General features: G+C 42.5%; 1 protein-coding gene across 11 annotated transcripts in view; it reads right to left on the reverse strand.

Annotated features, from left to right (window-relative positions):
• The window catches only part of ZMYND11 (zinc finger MYND-type containing 11), a 97,876-nt gene that overhangs the window by 64,235 nt on the left and 9,997 nt on the right, over positions 1 to 23,644 (reverse strand). For 9 of the 11 annotated variants that reach the window (XM_060280906.1, XM_035130319.2, XM_060280904.1 and 6 more), the window contains exon 2: positions 5,981 to 6,050. The exons of 1 other annotated variant lie outside the window; for it this stretch is intronic. The gene's annotated coding sequence lies outside the window, so the exon portion shown is untranslated. Of the gene's footprint in view, positions 1 to 5,980; positions 6,051 to 20,960; positions 21,212 to 23,644 lie in introns of those variants that run through there. One more of the 11 variants, XM_060280903.1, reaches the window with a different exon arrangement.

Consider the following 23,644-nt stretch of genomic DNA (forward strand, 5'->3'; position numbering starts at 1 on the left):
ACCACGCATTCGCTCCATAAGATGCACAGACATTTCCTCTTACTTTTTAGGAGGAAAAAAGTGCTTACGGAACGAAAAATACGGTACTATACCAAGATGTGATTTTCTTATTAGTGCTGCACAATCATAGTTGGAAGTGGGAGAGGGATGTCAATAATATCCATTGTGGTTTCACCATTACATTCTGGCTGTTGTCCTACCAACACTGGGGAAAGATCCATCTGCCTCCTCTTAAGGCAGGCATAGGCAAACTGCAGCCCTCCAGATGTTTAGGACTACAATTCCCATCATCCCTAGCTAACAGTACCAGTGGTCAGGGATGATGGGAATTGTAGTCCCAAACATCTGGAGGGCCAGAGTTTGCCTATGCCTGCCTTAAGGAGTCTCAAAACAGCTAACAATCTCCTTTCCCTTCCTCCACCACAACAAACACTTTGAGTTGAGTGAGGCTGAGAGACTTCAGAGAAGTGTGACTAGCCCAAGGTCACCTGGCAGCTGCATGTGGAGGAGCGGGGAAGCGAACCCGGTTCACCAGGTTACGAGTCCGCCGCTCTTAACCGCTACCATAGCTGCCAAGTTTTCCCTTTTCTCACGAGGAAGCCTATTCAGCATAAGGGAATTTCCCTTTAAAAAAGGGAGAACTTGGCAGCTATGCGCTACACCACACTGGCTCTCCCAGGGGAAATGGTTCAAGCTTAGCCTTCTCCCTGGCTTGCTGTTTCCTGCGCATATTTTGTCATGGTAAAGCATCCTGCCTTACGGTATGAACACCCATCTGCTGAGAAGCCTGGGCACAGGTTTACCAACCCCACCAGCTTTGAGAACAAGGGTTAAACAATGATTCATAGTTTGCCTCCTAACAAGGCATCACACAGAAAGAGGTCTCCTAGCTGCTATAGTGATCAGTGGCCACACATTCTCAAAGCACCCATCGAGGACCCCCCCTTCCTTTTGCTTCACAAGGAGAGAGCAGGTGCTACTTAAGCGGAAGGGTGGGGTGGGGTTTTTCTCAGAAGGGTAGTAAGAGATGGGTGATTGACTCAATGATTGACCCCACCCCACCCTCCCACTATATATGAGGGTCTGGTGACTTCTGTTTCAGTGTATCTGAAGAAGTGTGCATGCACACAAAAGCTTATACCCAGAACAAACTTAGATGGTCTTTAAGGTGCCACTGGACAATTTTGTTAGTTTTTTTATTGATTTCAACATGTGGGCCAGTTAGCAATGGCAGGAGCCCCCTGTTTGTACGATGCATTTGGCAAAAAGAGAGGTGTAAGCCAGTTCCTCAACATGGCTGTTTGTAACTGCTTTGAGGACTGCTGGTCACTCCTACCATTGCTGGGAGACCTAGTTCTGATATAAGAGGCAGATATATGGAGCAGGGTCTCAATTCACTCAGATACTCCAAATCGCTCTGATTCATGGGTCTTCCAGCTGTTGTTTGACTCTAGCTCCCTTCATGACCTCCCATCATGACCAATGGTCAATAATGACGGGAGTTACAGTCCAGCAAGGGAGTCCACAGTAGAGTTTTCCCATTCCTGTTCTACACATTCCAGACATGATTAAATAATTCTAACTATTCATTCACAACTTTCATCATTTTCACCTGTGCATGTTTTTTAAAAAAAAATGTTTTCAAGTAAAAATACTTATAATCATATTAAAGAGAATACAGATGGTTCAACACAGTAATTATGCTGCTCATTCCCCAAAAAGTAGTCCTTGTCTGCACATTTGTCATACCGCTGTCATGATCAGCAAATTTTATTACTAGTGATATATCCAAAATTCTAGCATCCCAAACATGAATTGTCTTTTCCAGAATATGAAACATTCAAGGGGGGGGGGGTTTGCCGCTGCTAATAAACATAAAATAAATTCTCAATCTGAAGCACGGGTGCCTTTTGAATCAGCCCTTCGCACTGAATAACCTGAAAATACAGACAAGCATGTCCAAATTACAAGCAAATTCTTAACTTTATTGTGTTTCTCCATTGTTTTCAATTATAATTTAAATTAGAAGGCAAACAATAAACTGAGCTTTTCCATTTAAGAAACAGCAGTAACTAAAACAGCTCACAGCTTCAAACTGGAAACATTTATTCATCTGCTGTTAATAACTGGCCAACAGCCAACATGAAACTGCTTGCATCTGCATTGTGCAACGTTTTATTGGCACTTTGTGGTAGAATATCTACTATAAAACAAGTTTAGGGCAACAGGAGACATTTTTACAGTGAAAACAATAATTCTCTTATCCACAAATTCACGTTGTTCACGGACTAACTCCTTGCTGTTTAGAAAACTACTGCAATGGTCATCAGCTCATCTTCCTATTTCTTTTTAGACAGCTCTATTTGGTGTGAATTATGAAGAACTTCCCAAGATGACACAGAAGGCAGTTCAACAGCAAGGAAAGAACGCAAGATGGGCAAAAAGAAAAGAGATGAGTGGGGAACACTTAGAAATCAAATGTCTACGCTTAGCCTTGAAAAGGCCTGCCCTCTTTTTGCTTGTAAGGATTCGATCAAATTGACCTTGTATTGCAAGTCATAGCTACCAGAAAATGGAATGAGCCGAACTCCTAGGGAACACCTTGCACTGCCAAACAGAGGCTATAGCTGATCATACCCTCCAACTCCCAGATTAAAAAATCCGGGAGCAGCAGCTGCGCAGCACCGGGAGTCGCAGCAGGAGTCACTTCTACGCATGCCTAGACATGCGTAGAAGCGACTTCCGGTGTCTGCGCTACCCGATTTCCGGTGCCCAGACATGGGCGGCGCGGCGCTGGAAGTCGCTTCTACGCATGTCCAGACTTCTGGCACCGGGCTGCCCGTGTCTGCATGTCTGGGCACCAGAAATCGCTTCTCCACATGTCCAGACATGTGTCCCGGGAGCCGGAAAATGGCCGCCAGCAGGAGCTTCACGGGATATTTACGGGATATAATCAATTCGGGATAACAGCGGGAAACGGTAACAAAATATGGGGGTTTCCCGTGAAAAACGGGAGACTTGGCAGCTACCGGTATGTAGCTGATACCCAAACTTAGAACACAAGCTGTATCTTTAATAGCGATAAACATATCTGTCAATTTTTGTTCTCTCAGCTAGACACTCAGCTAGACACTGGAAGTAAGCCCCACTGAACCAAGTAAGACCTACTTCTGAATAGATATGCACATGATTAAACTCTCAGGTAAGAGACTCATGCTTTACAGGATCTGGAAAATAAGCACCTTTCCCCCCCAGAGCATCTGGCAACAAACATCCAGTAATATCTCATATTGTTTGTAGGACCTCAGCTTGATACTTTTACCTTTTCAGGCAATAGTTCTTGGTAGTTTACCTCTTTCAGCTGGTATTGGACTCTATACAAATAATTTTCTCCAAAAGAGAGGTACCAACTCCATCTCAATATTATGTGAAAGGCAAAGGGAAAAAACAACTTTCCGTTTTCCATTTATACTGTCTGAGATGCTCCTTCACATTGCCAAGTTCTTTATCCTGCTGCTTCACATAATGAATCTCTTTATTGTGGCATAAGCTTTCCCGGCCACAGCCAATTTCATCTGATGAAATGGACTGTGGTCCACAAAAGCTTATGCCATAATAAATATGTCAGGGTTGCATCCAATGATGGACACATATTCAGAGAAGATCCCTTGAAATTAATGGGCATGGCTAACTAAGGCCCACTAATTTCAAGTAGAATTTAGTTGGATAAATCCTATAACCCTTAAGTCTTTAAGGTGCCACAAGACAAGATTTGTTGCTTAAATATTGGCAGCTTATTATTCTGTTCCGACACATCATCTCCATTATAATGTGCATTCCAGGACACGATCGACTGGCACAGGCATAGGCAAACTCGGCCCTCCAACTGTTTTGGGACTACAACTCCCATCATCCCTCGCTAACAGGACCAGTGGTCAGGGATGATGGGAATTGTAGTCTCAAAACATCTGGAGGGCGAGTTTGCCTATGCCTGCACTAAACACACAAGTCAGACGCATGTATTCTCTGGATCGCAGCCAGGGGAAGGGGAGAGGTTAAACAAAATTTTAGCCCCACAAAAGAATCTATCGTCTTGAAATTAGTACTGTATGTGAAAATGATAGAGGTAGGGCCAATACATCAGAGCTGATTGGCAACACCTCCACTACTGCGATCAAATCAGGACTCTTGAAGTCATAGGTGCCAAGTTCTGGATTGAAAAATGCAGGATCAGCAGCGCCGTGGCACCGGAAGTCGCTTCTACGCACTTCTGGACATGCGTAGAAGCAACTTCTGGCGCTGCGGACATTTTGGAAATGGGCACAGCGGCATCAGAAGTCGCTTCTACGCATGTCCGGAAGTGCGTAGAAGCGACTTCCGGTGCCGGCGCAACACCAGAAGAACATAGCCGCCGGCACGAGTTCCGTAATCCGGGGGAATACGGGGTATTTTGTCATTCGGAACACCAGCAGGAAACGGAAAGAAAATACGGGGGTTTCCCGGGGAAAATGGGGTACTTGGAGCTATGCTTGAAGTTCCAACTGCATTTCCAGCAATTTCATTCTGTATGCTGGCAGAATGCAAAAGGACAGTATTACAGAGGACAGAATTCAGGGCAGGGCTATGTATGAAGCTCCATAAATCCAACAGGAAATGAATTTTGGTATGTGGCCTCATTAGAAGCAATTTGCCCCCCCCCCCAATAAATGTCATCTAAAGCTGCCAGTCCATCAGGCTGTAGGAGAGGGAGAGGGACTCTCTGCCAATTTTGGGTCCTCCTCTCTCTGAGGGCAGGGACTGACATATCACTGGCATTTGTAACATTTGTCTTAGGCTATATCAAAGCTCATGGGCTTCATAACAGAATTTCAATTTAATTAAGGAAGGAGAACTATGCCATAGTACAGTTTTCCAATTCCTGTTCTACACATGCCAGTCATGATTAAATAATTCCAGCCATCATTCACAACTTTCATCATTTTCAGCTATGTTTTTTTTAAAAAAATGTTTTCAAATAAAAATACTTATAATCATATTAAAGAGAACTATGCATTTCAAAGTAGTTCACAGAAGCAGAAAATCACAGAATTGGATGACTCTAGACATCATATAAAAACCATTCCATAATTCCATTCCAGCTGCTCATTACAAGAACTCTACAACTAAGAAACAGTGCCCAAGTTTGCTTCTTTCTCCTCCCTCCCAATCCCTTTTCCTTTTGTGTCATGTATTTCAGTTTGTAAGTTTGGGGAAGCAACTGTCTGTCTGTAAACCACTCTTGGGGTCTTTCTTTGGCTTTAGAAAAAGGATAAAAATGTTATAGATAAAAGAATAAGTAAATAAATCAGCTTAATAAAGGCAGAATAATCCATCCGCAAAAGCCAATAAAAAAACCCACATCAAAACCAGTCAATAATTTTAAATATCTATTACATCCATTACAAAACATCTGCTTTTTTATTGTGTATTTTAGGTGATCTTGTAAAGGATCACTGTGCTTATTTTATTCTAGCTCAAACTGAATTGCTACTTTCTGGACATTTCCCTGTGAACCCGATTCAGCTTCCCCCTCCCAACTCACATAAAGTCCAACTCCATACTATAATAAACTTTGTCAATTTGTAATGCGCCACAAGACTTTTTCTTCTTCTTCTTTTTTTTCTGCAACAGATGAACAGATCCCCTGTTAGAATCTATAAACAGCTGTGATCAGGAAAGTGACACCCTAGAGAATCAACACAGTCTTCTTAAATTTTAAAATCAGTGACTGATACCCCAAAAGTCCTCTTAAACAGGTTTGATGGCATTTGTGCATCACAGGGCTTAACGACTTGCTCCCCCTCCTCCCTAAAAGCAACTCCTTTTCGCTCAGTATGGAGTAATAGTGTTGAGAGCAGCGAGAGATCCGTAGGTAGACTCCTTTGCAACTGGGGCCGCTGACAATAACACACAACATTGCAAGAACAAAAGAAACACCTACTTCAAAAATTGTCAGGGGCTTATGATGACGAAGGCCAATGATTTATGCAGACGTCAGAGATGCTGGGATACTAGACAGGAACAAGGAGAGGAAAAAATGGAATCAAATGACAGCTGTGTGAGTTTACGAATGCAAGCCCGTCACCTGAACCAGCAACTGCAGGGCTCTGATGCACCTGCTGATCTTACAGCTTTGTTCTGTCTATGATGCTTTTTCAAAATTTATTTGGGAGGCCAAGATGCCTCTGGAAGAAAATTCATCCATAGGGCAGGAATACCGTGGCAACCTCTGATTCGCATCTATTATTTCCCCGTTTTTTAAGGTCACCTAAGCTAGCGACCATCACAAGATCCTGTGAAAGCAAATACCCTTCAATTATGTGGAAGATGAAATTATTCTCCCCCCCCCGGCACAGAATAATTTCTTCTTGTCCTTTTTACTCTAATAGGGACAAACTTAAAACAAAATCTTAAATTCTGCCATAACAGCAAATAAGGGCTTATTGGGGCTGCAATTGCAGAAGGTTGCACTGTAATTTTCCTGCAGTTTTCCTGATATGATGAAATCTGGAGCCGTATCCCAGTACACTGTTCTTTCCTGCCATTTAATATTTAGTGAGATGTGGCAGCATATCGATCAAAGAGTCACAGTTCCATAACGCAGCAGCTACTGCAGTGCAAAAGGAACGTTAAAATCAGGATAGAAGCGCTAGCATTATAACCAGTAAATCATATGCAACAGATTCCACACCTGAATGCAGTCTGGGAGGCAAAATGCACAGGACTGCATCAACACCACACATTTAAAGCACATCAGTTTGCTCAATGAATCCTGGGAAAGTAGTTTGCTAAGGGACAGTAGTTTGTTAAGGGTCCTGGGGACTGAAGCTCTGTGAGCGGTAAACTACAGTTCCCAGGTCTCTCTGGGGGAAAGCCATGTGCTGCAAATGTATGGTGTGGGTATCATGGACATGAATGGGAGTAACAACAAACAGCTGAGAGAAGAGCTGCAGAATCAATGCTTATATTTGGGACCTTGGGGAAATATTATTATAGTAGTTGTATTTTATTTTTTTATATCCCGCCTTTTCCCCAGACCAGGAATCAGGCAGGTTCTGGCTAAAGGCAGAAACTACAGGGAAACCAGCCAGACCAGGGAGAAAGGTTCCTAACACCAAACTATCAGAAGGAAGCATGCGCTAAATAGAGGATTCTGGCCCAGGCTTGCTTGCTTGCTTGCTTGCTTGCTTGCTTGCTTGCTTGCTTGCTTGCTTGCAGGAGTAAAAAAATAGGCACTGCTGTTCTTTGTTGGGCTGCCTTTGCGTCACCCTGTCCCCTGTGTTTTTTCGACACTCATTTTACCAAAAAGAAAAAAGAAAACTTTCAGTGTTTAAGCCTGCAACAAGTAAAGAAAAGAAAAAGTATCTTCATGCAAGAATATTTAAAATGCAGAACCGGCAGTGCAGAGTGCGGCTATGGCAGGCTAGGAGGAAAGGCCTGCTGTGCCTTCAGTAGCCAACGTGGTGCCCTCCAGATGTTGGGACTCCCAACTCTCACCAGCATGTCAGCAGTCAGGGTTGAGGCGGCTGTCGTTCGTCACATTGGCTACTTTGTGCTACACATTTGCTAAAACAGGCTGCTGTCAGATTACTGGGCGCTCGGGTTGTGAAGGGGCCATAGCTCAGTGGTGGAACACACGCCCTGCAAGTAGGAAGTTCTCCAGGCAGGAGATCTAGGAAGAACCTCTACCTGAGATCCTGAATAACTGCTACCAATCACAGTAGACAGAACTGAGCAAGATGGACCGAAGGACAGAAAGTTGCTTGTTCACTATGCATTTGGATAGGTAACCAAATTCTGCATGGTGGCTTCTGAGATCGAGGAGCAAGTTTTCGTCTATGTTTGGATACAACTGGATGCACTGATTTTTTGGTTTCTTCAAGTTACAGAGCAGCACTGGGTACGAGGCTGCTAATACATTTATAAACAGGACACCAAAAATATTCTTGCACGGGGTATAAGTAAAATATTTATAACTCTTCAGCCACACCACTTCTTCCATGTCTTATTTACACCCATTTAACTGCAAAAGTAGGTTCCTGCCAACCTAGCAGTTTGAAAGCACATCAAAAGTGCAAGTTGATAAATAGGTACCGCTCTGGCGGGAAGGTAAACGGCGTTTCTGTGCGCTGCACTGGTTCACTAGAAGCGGCTTAGTCATGCTGGCCACATGACCCGGAAGCTGTACGCCAGCTCCCTCAGCCAGTAAAGTGAGATGAGCACTGCAACCCGAGTCGTCCCTTTACCTTTAACTGCAAAAGAATCAACCCATCATTTTGCAGTACCGTAGTACCATGCCCTGGCTCACAACACTGGTGCAGAGCAACACGTCACAATGGTTCACTGCTATAGCAATGGCTCCTGGCCATTTCTCTGCAAGGACAGAAAGCCACACCACTGAGCCTTTTGCTTTTCAGCAAATTTTAAGATGCAGCTTACCAATACGACCCAGAGTTGAAACTGTTGCAACCCAGCAAAGAGTCACACCTTACTTTGTGGAAAACCACAGTTGCTGCAAGCACCGAAAGGCAAGAGATGATGACAGATTATGAAATAAAACCTGTTTTGGCTTTCTCACGAACAATCCAAAGAGAGGGGCTGACAATGGAACAGAAACAGATTGAAGTGGATCCAAAAGAAGGAATTCAACTTTGAGCCAATACGATCATGCTGCCAAATGCAAGCATTTCTGCTTACTTGCTGTGGCATGCTGCTCTGGGGTTTCCCTTGACCCCCCCCCCCCCGAGCCAATTTGGGAGGCAAAGGGAGGGAATTCCTGTTGCCCTAGCACAGGCTTCCTCAAACTCGACCCTCCAGATGTTTTTGGCCTACAACTCCCATGATCCCTAGCTAGCAGGACCAGTGCTCAGGGATGATGGGAATTATAGTCTCAAAACATCTGGAGGGCTGAGTTTGAGGAAGCCTGCCCTAGCAGGACTCAGTGCTCCCACAAGAGCCACTATTTAGTTGAATCTGGCCCAAAATCTCCTCCTAAGGGATGCTGCTTGCAATACAACGTAATATATGACAAATTATTATCAAGCAGCTTTGGGTGTTGTTGTTTTTGAGGATCGCATTTCACCCTATTACCAAGCCCAAATTTGTTTGTCAATAAAAACAGGTTCTTAACACAAGTCTCCAACACTATAAGAGGCAGCTTTATTGTTCAGTGCTCATACACCTTAAGATGTGCTTGTTCCAAGGAGGAATTACGGCTGTGGCTTCAGAGAATGGACAAGAATGGGGGGGGGAGAAAAGGGTTGAAGAGGAAGTGCTTTTGTCTGCCTTCAACAGAACATCAAAGGCTTCTTCCCTGCTTACTTCCATAGCTATTGATTGAAGGGAGAAATGAGCCCATGTATATATTTGAGAGGATGGTTCACATGTGTGCAGACTTGTGACTGGATGTGTCTTGGGGTGCTACATATGTGCATATTTGGCTATCTCTGGGTGCAAAGGAGAGCAAAGTCTATTTATCAAAGCAGAGGAAAGAGAGGGAAGGAGTGTGTATTTGGGGGCGAGGAGAGAGCGAGAGAGCGAGAGCGAGAGCGAGAGCGAGAGGAACAGATATCTTGATTTTGGTACAGTCATGGTTCCAGACTGAAGCAGAAAAAGGAGGAATTGAAGTTCCCAACATGCCATGTATTACTGGTTTTTCTACGGACCTACAGATATATACATTTTCTTAGCACCAACTGTTAAGTAGGATGTCAGAGAATTTCACCAGAAACAGAAATGAGAGCAGAAATTGTTGCAATTTGCATGTTCAGATGAGGTCAAGAATGGATATCGTGCAAGCAAACGGGGGCTGCATTAACTACCTTTATGTTTTTAGACTACAAACATTATGCAAACAATGGTACCGTAATATGCAATATGTACATAATTTGATTTATTTAATCACACACAACACACACGTCTCAAAGTGATGCACAATAAAACTAGAGAAGAAACAGTGAAAACACCACAAAAACCAGCAGATATATTTTAAATAAACACACACACAAAATACAAAATAGACACCCAGGGCAGAGACTCATTCATCAAACTGAAAATCTGTCAGGGGGAAATGTCTTCAGTTTCTGGAAAGTGGGGATAGAGGGTGCCTGTCATATCTTGAAAAGCCCTGTTTTGTGTTACTGTGGAGTGAGCTTCTAGTATCTTTAGAACTTGCAGGAGAAACTCTCCAGCAGACCGCAGTGACCTACTGGATATATAAGGGATACAGTGTTCAAAACTTCCATTGTTCTAGGTGTATTTTGCGACAGGGAATTTCATTAGCGTGAGCAGTTTCTGAGCTCTGGGCGCAGGACTGTGCCTAAGATTTCAGATTTAAACTGCAGAGTGGAAGGAAAGGAGGACCTTTTTCTGCCTCCCCACTTCTAGCTACTCTCTGAAGACTGGAGAAGAGACCCTCTTAAGAATATTAGGGGGGTAGGCAGGGGAGGGAATAGACCATGTGAAAAATGAACATCATAAATTTAGCTGCAGTTCGTTCATTTTCAGCTTTGTATTCTTGTCATTAAAAAAGGGCGCCTAGAAATTCCGTTGTTGCACCCATAACCTAGGTCAAAGGTGCAGTGCCAGACCTTTCTTTAGTCTTATCTCTGCTTTCCCTTGACTCTTGCTGTGGTTCAATGGAACTCTGTTCCTATTTTGGTCACAACCTTGACCTTTGTATGTTTTCTTCATTCCAATTTTATCCCGCCTTTCTTCAAAGGAGTTCAGACTGGCATACACACCTCATACAATCCACTTTTTAACCTCACAACAATCCTATGAAATAGGTTAGGCTGAAAAAGAGTGATTGGCCCAAGTTCAACCATCACAGTTTATGGAAGAGCCAAGATTTGAACACAAGGCTCCCTAGCCCTGGCCTTACACTCATTAATCTGTAATACCCTTTCACGGATATAGTAAGGTTATTCACAGTTATCCAACATTGCCTATTTTAGTTATAACAGATTTATTCATTTGCTGACCCATTAAGATCTTTTAAATATGTATATATGCATATTTGTTCGCCATGTTCCAGTAGCTTTAGTACAGAAATTATTTCAGCAATTTTGCCTTACAGAACCTTTTATTTTGGCTGCCCCAAATGTCGCATTTTTCTGCATATTTTGAGATGCACCTCTCCAACATCATGAACCCTTTATTTTTAGCTGCTATGGGCCGCCCTGTACTCTTGAAGAAAAATGGGGAAGGAAGGCAGTTTGTAAAGTGTACAGTCTTTCAACAGGAAGTCATATAAATGGAATAAACTATTCCTGCATTGGTATGTAAGCAAACACTAATGAACCACATAACTTTCAGAAAAGTTCCCAATCAAAATTTAAAGACTCCTAGTAAATTTAGAATTTGAAACTTATATACCATAACAGGAAGGACTATAATGAATCCCATGGAGCCTTGGTCACTGGATTTTACTCATTGCAGGTTTTAAGGAGGTAGGAGTAACATTTATTGTAACTGATCTAGTTTCTCACGTGTTATAAGTAAATCCAGATCCAAGTCTGGAATCTCAGATCAAAGCCCTCCCTCTCATATGTTATCTAGGTTTAAGATGCAAGTAAGTGAACGGTAACATCTGAAATGACTCTTGAGCAATAAGATGTTAGACTAATCCAGCGCAATGTCCACTGTCCACCCTTGGATCTCAGCACTTCTTGATAAAGATTTATTCCAGGAATGCAATACAAGCCTATGTACATTTACTCAAAAGCTAAGTCACACTTTCAATGGAACTTGTTCCCTGCTATGTGAGCATAAGGTTGAAGCCTTAGTTACACATCCTTCTTTAAGATATGAACATATAAGCAGCCCCCAAAATAAAACGATAATGGTATTAAAAACACATAAACAAAAATCACTTGCAGCTACAAATTACTAGTACAGTAGTTCAAAACAAAAACACATATTAGTTTCTCAAACTCCACTTATCATTTGTGTTTTTTCATCTGTGGATATGGGAACAGGCACAGCATGTTGTTCCTACTATTATTCAAATAAGGATCTCGATACAAAAAGTTCCAAAGTGGACCATGCAATGCACCAAGAGAAAGGGGGTGTTCTTTGCCAGCAGCTGATTGCCATGTACAGATCTGGGACTGCTTAAATCCCATTCACATGCATGCAACACCCATTTAATTAGGCCTTTCATCTTGTTGATGCACGTGCAAATCGTGTATCCTTGCTCATGCTCTACTGCTCTGGATCAAACCCCTATCATTAAGGAAACGTGTAACCTAGGCAAAAAGCCAAGGCACGCAGACAAACTGCACAGCTCACGTCCAAAGAAACAGCTTTTTAAGTCGAATTTAACTAAATACAATTGGGATTTGCTTTGCAAATAGTCATTGCATTTTCAAACTTGGCGAAGCTTTACATTTGTGGATTTCTTTTGCTTTCATTCAGCATCACCAGCTTTTGACGGCTTTCTAGCTAGCTAACTGCCAAGTGGCAGGATCTTATGACGAAACCTTCCGGGCCCACAGCTAGGGCTCAGGAGGGCAGAGGGCATGCTTTGCAAACAGAAGTCCTAAGGTCCAAATCCTGTTGTCGCAGGAAGGAAGACTGGGAAAGAGCTCTGGCTTGAGGACCTGGAGAACCAATGCTAGCCTGCTTACACAATTATGGGTTAGACGGACCAAGTGTAAACCAAGGATTCAATTCTAAGCACACTTACCGGTACTCTTGCGAGTAGACCCTGCTGAAGTGAGTGAGGCTTGCTTTTGAGGAGACATGTGCAGGACTGCACTGCATCGGGTTAATGGGAAGGGTAGGCAAGGGGTGAGAAACATTGCTTCCTTCCAGATATTTACTGTATATATTTTGTTTGTAAAAAGCACCCTCTATCATTTTCTTGAAGAATAAAAGGTAATTGTTATATACAAGTGTGGAATCTCCCTTGTCAACATCACAAAATCTGAGCCATGCCATCTAATTTCATGCTAGTTTCTGTCTGGTATTTCCATGTATTTAAAAAAAAAATGTTTTGCACCACCCCATAGCATATCAGAATCCATGGCAGTGTACAGATATGACCACCACAGCTATGAATATCAAATAAGATGCATGGCATGTGATTGATGCAGTGGGTTGTACCCTATGAAGGTTCATGGCCGGATTTCCAATATGGCTTGATCTACATGATGAAAAGGAATGCAGTAATGCAGTGGGACTGTCCTGAAGAACCGGCAGAACAGATGATAAAATTTCAGGCTGCAGGCAGGGCAGGAATCATTTTTCAATTATTTGGCCCAGTTCACACAGCTTGCCAGGATACTATCCCCCACACAGGCTGAAGACGTAAGTGTTAGGTCACAATGCATGTTAGGTCACACTTGGGCTTCTAAGGGTGGAATCTCTCTCTTCCCTGATGCAAGGTCGGATGGTGCCAGCTCTGGACGTTATGTGAACAAAGTCACCAAGTTTATAAAAGTATATGCTTCTATCATTCTCTCCATAACAAGGCCCTTTCTGTTTTCCCTTATCATTTTGTCCTGTTCCAATTCATGCATCTTTAATGATTAAGAATGTGCTCTCCTTCCTTCTAATGCATTCTTCCTCCATTTTATATGCAGGTAAAGGATCCCCATACGTGCTTCCCGCTTGCAATCTTCCTCTTCTTTCCACTAGGCGTCCTTGCCTCTTTTTACAGACAAAATTTAAAATTACTAGGGAGCTGGGATTTTTGCCGCTTTTGTGCATCAGCAAGCGGTGCCGCGCTGCAAACAGCCAGCATTCATATGCATCCTGTGTAAATAAATAATTGTCGAAACTGCGGGAGGAACTCAGAATGGCAGAACATAATTACCCAGCCTGGAAGCCAGCCAGATCACGGTGGTTGACATCCCTGTTCTAGTGAGATCTTTGAAAGTGCAGTGATTAGTTACAATGCTTCACATAATTAAATGAGAATATGAGTGAACGTTCAAAGCGGAATTCAGAAATATCTGTCACCAATTCATTATCTACCAGAACAGCAAAATGGTGCCATTTTAGTGATTTATCTTTAATAGCACCAGCACTACAGTCCAAAAATATATGAGCTGGAGCCATCGTTTAAATACACGAGGAAGGCGGGAGACAAACGCATCAGTAAAAAAATAATAATGACATTCCCCCCCTGTAATTTGGGAGTTGCTTTAAGAAGCAGTAAATGAGCAGCCCTATCATAGAATTTCATTAATTCAGCACAAGATTGGCACAGTAATTCCTAGGAATAATTTTTATTGGTAAAATCTTGGAGAAAAGCTGCTTTGTTTAGTTTTTTTCACCGCCATGAGGGAAAAACAAATCACCTCATAACGTTTTTAATTTTAACAAGTTTTCATCAATACAAATTAAGCAGTACAGAATGAGTATAAGCCTCAGCAACATATTCAGATTATTACTTAAAAACATCAGATCCAGATATTAAATTTATTATTAAACTATGGTGGCATATCTAAAAAGGCATTTCATTAGTTAATGCAAAGATATGTAATTGGGTACTGATTGCCTCTCACTATATTTAAGTGGTGGAGAGATTTTAGCAACGGAGCAGCGTCTACTGATTAAAAGCTGCAGAGGGAGGGGGAAATCAAGCACAACAAGATAGCAAAAAAGATTGGGGGGGTTAAAAACAAACCCACAGCAACAAAATGGCAGCAAAGGCTGTTCTCTGCACCCATGCTGTCATGTGATGCAACTATGCCGTGAAATGCCAGTGAGAGTTGGTGCATAAAGTTGGTGGCACCTAGGCTAAGGCTTGGATCCTAATCCCCCCCCCAGGCCAATCCCATAAACTGAAGACGAGTCGTACTCCATGTGTCCAACTCTCCTACTGCATGGGATGAAACTTACAATCTGGGTCTATTTTATATCTGCTCCAAGACTGGATTCTGCTCTTAGATTGTATAAAAGGCTCTACTCAGTTGCAAACCAATATCTTTTAATGATTATAACGTAGTATGACATATTGTTACAACTAATTAGTACGCATCCTTGTTCAGGAAATGTATGAAGTATGCAATGCCAAAACCGATTTAAATCAATGGCTTACAGTACAGTCAAATGCACACCAGGTCAGAAGTGAGTCCCAATGAGTTCGGAGGGACTTTTACTGCAAGGTACCCAGTTTCTCCGAAAATAAGACATACAGTACCCATAAAATAAACCGCAGCAGGATTTCTAAGCATTTGCGCAATAGAAGCCATACCCCGAAAATAAGACATAGTGATAGGCGCAGTTCTGGAGGCTGCCAAGGAAGAGGCTAGGCTGGACATGTAATTTAAAAAAATAAGACATCCCCTGAAAATAAACCACTGTGGTTTGTTTGTTTGTTTGTTTGTTTGTTTTGAGGGAAAATAAATATAAGACGGTATCTTATTTTCAGAGGAACACGGTAGGTGTGTAAAGGGATTGCAACCTTAGATCTTTTTTTTTCTTGGCAATTTAAATAATGGTTTTAACTCGCCTGGATTTAAATTCATCCACTCCGTTTCCTGGACAAAGAATGTGGCATCTGTAATACGGTAAATACTAAGGTGGTTGCCCTTGCTTTGGGAGGGGGGGGTGCAAAGTACAAGTCAATGTACCGTGTATACATAAGGGCCATGGTTCAGTCCCCAGCATCTGCAGTGAAAGATTTTTAGGGCAGATCCGCACCATATATTCAAAACTGCATCTAACACACATTTAAAGCCCTTGATATGCCACAAAGGGGGAACTGTACTTCGTTGTGGGTACTGAAAAAGTGCATATTTGTAAGGGGCAAGCCCCAGTTCCCAGGATTCTTTGGGGGAAGTAATGAGCTTCAAATGTGTGTTGAATGTGTTTTAAATGGTGTGGATCTGCCCTCCGATAACAACAGGGCCAGGACAAATTTGCCTGAGACCCTGGAGAGCAGGTGTCAGACAGTGTAGACATGTTTTGACTAGATGAGCCAATATTTTAGAAAAAGGCAGCTTCATATAGAAGATTACTGTATGACTCAAATGCTATATTATACCATTACAACACAGTTCTCCTAAATATTATTCTGTTATTATTTAATTCCTATACGGCTTAATACGTTGAAAAAATATCTCTCAACAAGTGGTGTACAAAAAACTGAAGCGACAACAAAATATTACAATAATAAACAGTTTCGTATAGAAATGTTACATTAATCCAAAGCTACTAATATATATAAAATCAACATCAATTCTTTTTCCTTCTGACACACTCTCAGCCTCCAGGTTCTCACCCAGGGTCCAAACGAACGCTCAGCTCACAAAATTCTCACAATGAGACTCTAACCATTTGTCTGAACTCCCCTGAAATAATTGTAGGAAGCAATGTTCTGTTAAGAGACTCTCACTTCAAGTAGCATTTTAAGTTTTGTTTCTTTAGGTTGTAGGTTCAAGCCCCACATGGGGGGGGGATCTGCATTGCAGGGGGTTGAGCTAGATGACCCTCCGGGTCCCTTCCAGCTCTAAAATTCTATGATTCTATGACATATGTAGAACGACTACCTGGTCATTCTACACAGCATTTTAACCCGGCAGATATACATTCTCATTAACATAATTCCATCTCTCTGAATTTAACAGTACAAAATGATCTGGTGATTTGTGGGTATTACGTTCTCAATTACGTTTCTCATCTGGAAACCAGCAAGCACTTCTCAAGTGTGATCTTTTTAAGTCCACACTCAGGTCATGTATCATACAATCTACACTGGCACAGTACAACTCATTCTTGTGAGTATAATATGCTTTAAACTGCTTTTAATTTTCTGTTTTAAATGGTTGTGACCCACCTTGGGACCTTTGGATGAAAGGTGGGGAATAAATCAAAACATAACGACAAGACATCATAGACCTAGCGTGGAAGTTCACATGCAAGGCATAAAAGTAATCATCTTCCTCTGTTGCTGTTCCCCAACAGCTAGTATTCACAGGTATTCACAGGTAGGCTGCCTCTGAACCTGAAAGGTTTCCGATAGCTATCATGGAGGGCAGCTTCCTTACATTTGCAGAATGCTCTTTTAAACCCATCATTCCTTGCAGTACGCTCACATAAATCCAGGAGTTACAAAGGTTATTTAATGAAAAATGAGGAAGATAACTAGCATTCACCCATATCCTGGCCTAAATTTGCTTATCCTAGGAAACCTAAGCCTGAATCAAGATAAAGTATACTGTATGTGCATCAAAACATCTCAAAAAGCTAGCACACAAAAAAGATACTAACAATGAGAAACTTCTCCATTTGCTAGGGCAAAACGGGGCATTAATGAAGAATTCTTTGTGGTATCACTCATCAGTTAATGCAGTTCTTTGGTAATCATCTAATGTAACATCTGGGAGGATAAAGGGGTGAGCCCATCATCTGTTAACATTTCCTTCTCTCCCCTTTAAGTTGCCTGCTTACGTCTCATCCAACTAATTATAAATGTAACACGTGAAGATCCTGTGGGTTTTGAATTATTAGATCAGGGGTCAGCAACCTTTTTCAGCTGTGGGCCGGTCCACTGTCCCTCAGACCATGTCGTGGGCCAGACTATATTTTGGGGGGAAATATGAACGAATTCCTATGCCCCACAAATAACCCAGAGATGCATTTTAAATAAAAGGACACATTCTACTCATGTAAAAACACACTGATTCCCAGACTGTCTGCAGGTTGGATTGAGAAGGCGATCTGGCCCCTGGGCATTAGGTTCCTTACCCCTGTCTTAGATTTTCCTACCGTGGGAAACAGCCAAAACTGTTGACTACTAAAGGGTATCTCCTGTTTCAAGATCCACCAATTGTTATTTGCTTCTAAGCAGCTGGTAGAACACCCCAAAGAGCAACCCGTCTTACATTCATAAAAATCAACTTCAAAAGAAGAGGAAAAACCCCAAACCTTGCTCAAATCTAACAAGTACCACCAAATCTCCTTTTTCCCAAGGTACCTGATTTGCCAGCGAAGAAATGCAACGAGAGGGCACAGAGGATGTTCCTTCCCTCCCGTTTTCAAATAAAAAGTTGATTCCAAGAAGCATTGTTACCATCACAAAAAGGTAACAACTTTGCCACTGGACTTTGTATAGTCTAGCAGCAAAGCATATATTTCTTGCTGCTGGAGCAAGGTTTAACTTGTGGCTGCGCAAACTTGTTTGAGGAGCCTAGCAAAACCCCAAAGAGATAGAGGAGATAAGATTTAAGGCAGTTTGCGAATAGGGGACATTTTTAAGGTTTGTACTTCCTTTAACCTTAGGTACAAGCTTCAATATTTTTCACTTGATTATTATAGGAGTCGCAATTGCCTTCTCGCTCATTTCTTTTCTCTGAGCTAATAAAGTAACTGGCACAGGTATGATCGATTCACACTCCTTACAATTCCTGTCCTAATCCCAAATTATATACAACCAAAAATAAAAAATAAAAACAAGGAAAATACCTGTATAGTAACTCCTAAGGTCCCCGATTTGCTTCCCTTAAAGTAGAACAGCAAAATACAGAGTCTGGGAACATGTGAAACCCAATATGGGTTATGGTGGTTTTGTCCTGTGTGCCTGAGCCCCATTCTCCCAGGCGCAGGATAACAGCTATCTGCTGTGACCGGGAACAAAGGTAATTTCCCAGAGGAATGCTTAAATATCATTGTTGAACCTGTTCTCTCCTAAAGCTTCTTGAAGAATAGCCATTTGCGTTCAAGGTCATGGTTTTTAACCCATAAAATACTCAGAACAGTTTGGGGCCTCAAAAGAATTGCCTAGAGGTTCGGAGTGGATAATTGTAGTTGATGTATCTTCTCAGGCAGAACTCGGGTGTTCAGTGCTGTGTCAAGCCAAGCAAAATATGCAACTGTGGGAACTAAGGCATGGCCCCAACCTTCCAAAAATTTTATTCCAAACTAAGTTGCACATGGAACACTTTGATGCTTCTTAAAACAAGAAAAATCTAGGGCCTCCTTCAGAGCAACAACGTATATGAGCAAACACAAGTCACGAGATCACAGTTGGGGGAAAATACGTACACATCAAGTATGTACTATCAATAGTACATTTTGATGTTTTATATGCTTCTCACTCTATAATAAAGAACCGTGTTTCATAAAGTGTTTGGTCAGAAATAGTCTGCTTTGCACCCACAGTACAAAAAACAAGAGTACTCTTAAAAAACATTTTCATGCAAGGAAAACACAGAAGCAGTTTTTCACCATGTTTCATGCTTGTTTTAGGGCAGGTTTCCTCAAACTCGGCCCTCCAGATGTTTTGAGACTACAATTTCCATCATCCCTGAACACTGGTCCTGCTAGCTAGGGATCATGGGAGTTGTAGGCCAAAAACATCTGGAGGGCCAAGTTTGAGGAAGCCTGTTTTAGGGTAAGGGTGGGGAAACCTTTGACCTTCCAGATGTTACTGAACTACAACTCCCAGCATTCCTGGCTGTTGGCCATGTTTTCAGGGGCTGATGTGAGCTGCACTTCTGCTGCATCTGTTTCCTGCTTGGCAGGGGGTTGGACTGGATGGCCCTTATGGTCTCTTCCAACTCTATGATTCTATGATTCTATCTGGAGGGTCAAAAGTTCCCCACCCATTTCAAGGCATTCAGAGAACTCAACAACCTGGTGGTAACACTTATTGAAAAATAGTCCTTGATTGCAGACTAATGGGACAACTTGAACCCCTAGCCGGCGGCAGCAGGGGCTTAATTAGCCACTGTTACATCAACAGCTGTTCCACTTGCAAAAGCAATGGCAGAAGGGTTAAAACAAAAAACCCTCGGCTCCAATACTTTGGCCACCTCATGAGAAGAGAAGACTCCCTGGAAAAGACCCTGATGCTGGGAAAGATTGAGGGCACAAGGAGAAGGGGATGACAGAGGACAAGATGGTTGGGACAGTGTTCTCGAAGCTACGAACAAGAGTTTGACCAAACTGCGGGAGGCAGTGGAAGACAGGAGTGCCTGGCGTGCTCTGGTCCATGGGGTCACAAAGAGTCAGACACGACAAAACGACTAAACAACGAGAGAGAGAGAGAGAGAGAGAGAGAGAGAGAGAGAGAGAGAGAGAGAGAGATTCCACTACCACCCAAAAGGAACTGTTTATGGGCTCTAAATAGTTCCCAGCGGCAGTGGTACTTTCCCTTTGGCTTGCCCCCCTCTTCAACTCCCTATCTCTACAACGCATTGTTTCCTCTGGTTCCTGTTTTACAGGTCATTCCCTACTTTGCTCAACTTCCTTTAGCCACTGTCTCTTGGCCAGCTCTTCTAGGATTTCTCTTCCCTTAGCAAAGAGCACTGCGAGTTTCTTCAGAACCAACTCTCTTATTAGCCCTTTCTGGCACTTCTCTTCTTCTCAAATCCAATTCCCCCAGCTGTAGCCATAGGGTCCTCTTTCTCAGTCCACTACCTATTCTGCCTTCAGCGTCCTTGTTCTACGTCTCCCTGATCATTATATTCCTGGAGCCTTTGCCCATTCCTCCTTGTGTGACATTTGAATGCCAGCCATACGGACAACTTTCCCTTCTCTCGCAGAAGCTGGACTGCAAACTATTTATTCGATGTCACTGAATCAATTCAGCCAATCATGCTTCATTACCACAAGTGCAGTACAGTATAATAAAAACGTATAATAGGTGCATTTGTTAGGTTATTCTTTCACAAGGTTTCAAGGCAGGTTAAAAGGTAAAGGGGCCCCTGACCATCAGGTCCAGTCATGTCCGACTCTGGGGTTGCGGCACTCATCTCGCTCTATAGGCCGAGGGAGCCGGCGTTTGTCCGCAGACAGCTTCCGGGTCATGTGGCCAGCATGACAAAGCTGCTTCTGGCGAACCAGAGCAGCGCATGGAAACGCTGTTTACCTTCCCGCCGGAGCGGTCCCTATTTATCTACTTGCACTTTGATGTGCTTTTGAACTGCTAGGTGGGCAGGAGCTGGGACCGAGCAATGGGAGCTTACCCCGTTGCAGGGATTCGAACCGCCGACCTTCTGATCAGCAAGCCGTAGACTCTGTGGTTCAACTACCAATTCAGTGTTGCTCAGGGTTCCTAAGCAACTTCATGTCTCTTTCACAACAGTGAGATTTGGTATGGCTGTCAACAAATTAAAGAATGTTTAGCTGATTAATTATCTGCCTTTTAACCAATTAATCCATTGTGTTTATATTCATTTCTGCTGCATGAAACTTCTACTACAGTAGTTTGGGGTTGTTGTTTTTTGAGATAATCAGAAAAGTATAGTGTAACTTAATAAACAAAGGTAGTTATTGCTAGAAGGAAAAAACATCTTAAGTATTTTCTTTTTCATTTTATTTCACAGTAACATACAATACGGATTAAAATTTCCCTCCAACCAATTAATCAACTAAAGCTTTAGTTGATTCAGATTAGTCTACAGATTAAAGCCCTACTACTCTGTGTTCTGAGCTATAATACTACAGCTCCACAAAAATTGATTGGCAGCAGATAAAGGTCGAAATGCACAACTTCACAGAATGTACAATGACAGTTTAGAAACCAGTGCCACAAGATGCAATGCTGATCACTGGCTTGGATGGCATGATCACAGGGCGCTTAGACAAATTTGCGGCCAATCAGCCACAACAGCAAAATACAACCACCGGGTTTGGCGCTTTTGTGTGTGTGTAGCTATCAGTTCCTGCTGTGGGTAATCAGGAAGGGAAGGCTGTTGCCTCCACATACTGCTTGTGGTCTCCTTGAAAGCATCTGGCTAGCCACTGCAGGATGCAATGCTAGACCAGGTGGACCTTTGATCTGATCCAGCAACTAGGTCCTTATGTACTTATTTAGAGGTATTCATTACTCCCAATAGACTCGGCAGTTCTGCTGCTCTACAATCGAATATATCCAGCACTCTTGTGGCTACCTTTTTGTAATCCAAATGTTTCCTTGTGCCTGGATCCGTAAGATTTGGTTATTATTTCAAATTTTATGTTCTAATCTCACCTCACATGACCAGTGTGCACCTCTCCTTTCTGTTCTTTGTCTTTCTCAGTTTTCCTTCCCCTATCACACTTCTTTTATGCATCTACTCTTCCTTTAGACAGCTGCATTTTGTCAGCTTTCAAGTCTCAGCTCTCATTTCCTATGTCTCCACCCTCATCAGATACTACCTTCTCAAATGCCTGCATCCTGCTTTTCCAGGTCTTTGCTTTTCCTACCCCTTCTCCCCTTCTCCCACAGACCCTTCTGCCTGCCCACCTCTTCCCAAGCATGAAAACAGCATGGCCAACATCTACCAAGGCACAATCTCTCTTCCCATCTCAAAGAACCAGTACTTCACCAGTCAAAGCAGGACAGGTGAATGAAGCAGGACACTGGATGATTTACTCCCTAAATGATTTTCAAGGCTACACCAATGCTGTTTACATGGCAGAAATATATGCTTACATTTGTCAGTCCTTCTCCCTTGCAATCTCAAACTGTGTTTTTCTAGGACTGGTCAAGCGATTGCTTACTTTCAGCTTAGCTCCACCTACGGTACAGCTTTCCCTTATCTCCCAAGTGCTTACACATGTAAACCACTGTGACTGGAACCATTTTGAAATCTGATGTTTCAATTACATACTGAACTGAAAATTAAACTCGTCTCAACAGAGGCCACCGCAGCTACCACCTGGACCTATTCAGTGGTCACTGCAGAACATGCCAATTTTTAAAGCTGTCCGTTATATCAATTAAGCATCTCTCTGCTGAAAGGCAAGTGTAAAGGCCAAAGTGGCTGATGGAAACAAGGAGGAAACAAAACCTTCTGCACTGTAAGAGAGGACATGGTGTTGGCCTTGCAGTTGCTTCTGTCTCATTCTGGTTCTAAGATGCTTGGGGCCTACTGGACAACTTTATACATATATTTGGGCATGCTGTTGCATTCATTGTCATCAAACACGTGGTGCTTAACTGTAGCAAACCCTAATTATGGGGTTTTTTTTGCCTTAACTGATGGTCAATGTTGTGGGATGCAAAGGGTTAGGTGCAGTCAAGTCACAACAATCCCTAGAGAGTCCACTTGGAGGACTGTGGGGGAACACATGACTAGCTTGGTTTCCTGTTCCTCCACATGCAAATGAGTTGGGGAAATGGCAGATAAATTCACTAGCGAGAAGCCATTTCCTCCTCTTGGACCAGACCTCTTGGACTACACACATCTAAGAAGCAACATCTTAGTGAGTCTCCCTCTAGGCTTCCAGCCCAGAGAGAGATGAGATGGAGTCTCACTTCCTATAAGTGAACTTCACATGTATATATCACTTTTTACCTAAGCCAGTCTACCTCTTGAGTGTGCTGTACCTCGAGATGCTTGTAAGTAAACATCTTTTATACTTTTAAGAGCATTGTGTCGTGTCTTTTCTTTTAAGAGGGAAAAAGGGGGAAATACCAGTAAGATATACTTTATTCTACAGGCTTAAATCAAGCCTGCGCAAACGCTTTTCTGCTGTGTATTTTGCAAAAGGGGAATGGTTTTACTCTGCTAAAGTTTGGTGCTTGCTAGCGCAAGCAGGGATAGGATATATTAAACAATATCTCCTCATCCACATCCCTGAACATTCCCACAAATGTTCTGTTTTTAACTATTTATTTTGTGCTTTTATCCTGTGTTTTTATCTAGTGAACCACTCTGCGATC

The sequence above is a fragment of the Zootoca vivipara genome, chromosome 12 (genome assembly GCF_963506605.1).
Source record: "Zootoca vivipara chromosome 12, rZooViv1.1, whole genome shotgun sequence".
In the NCBI taxonomy this organism is placed as follows: domain Eukaryota; kingdom Metazoa; phylum Chordata; class Lepidosauria; order Squamata; family Lacertidae; genus Zootoca; species Zootoca vivipara.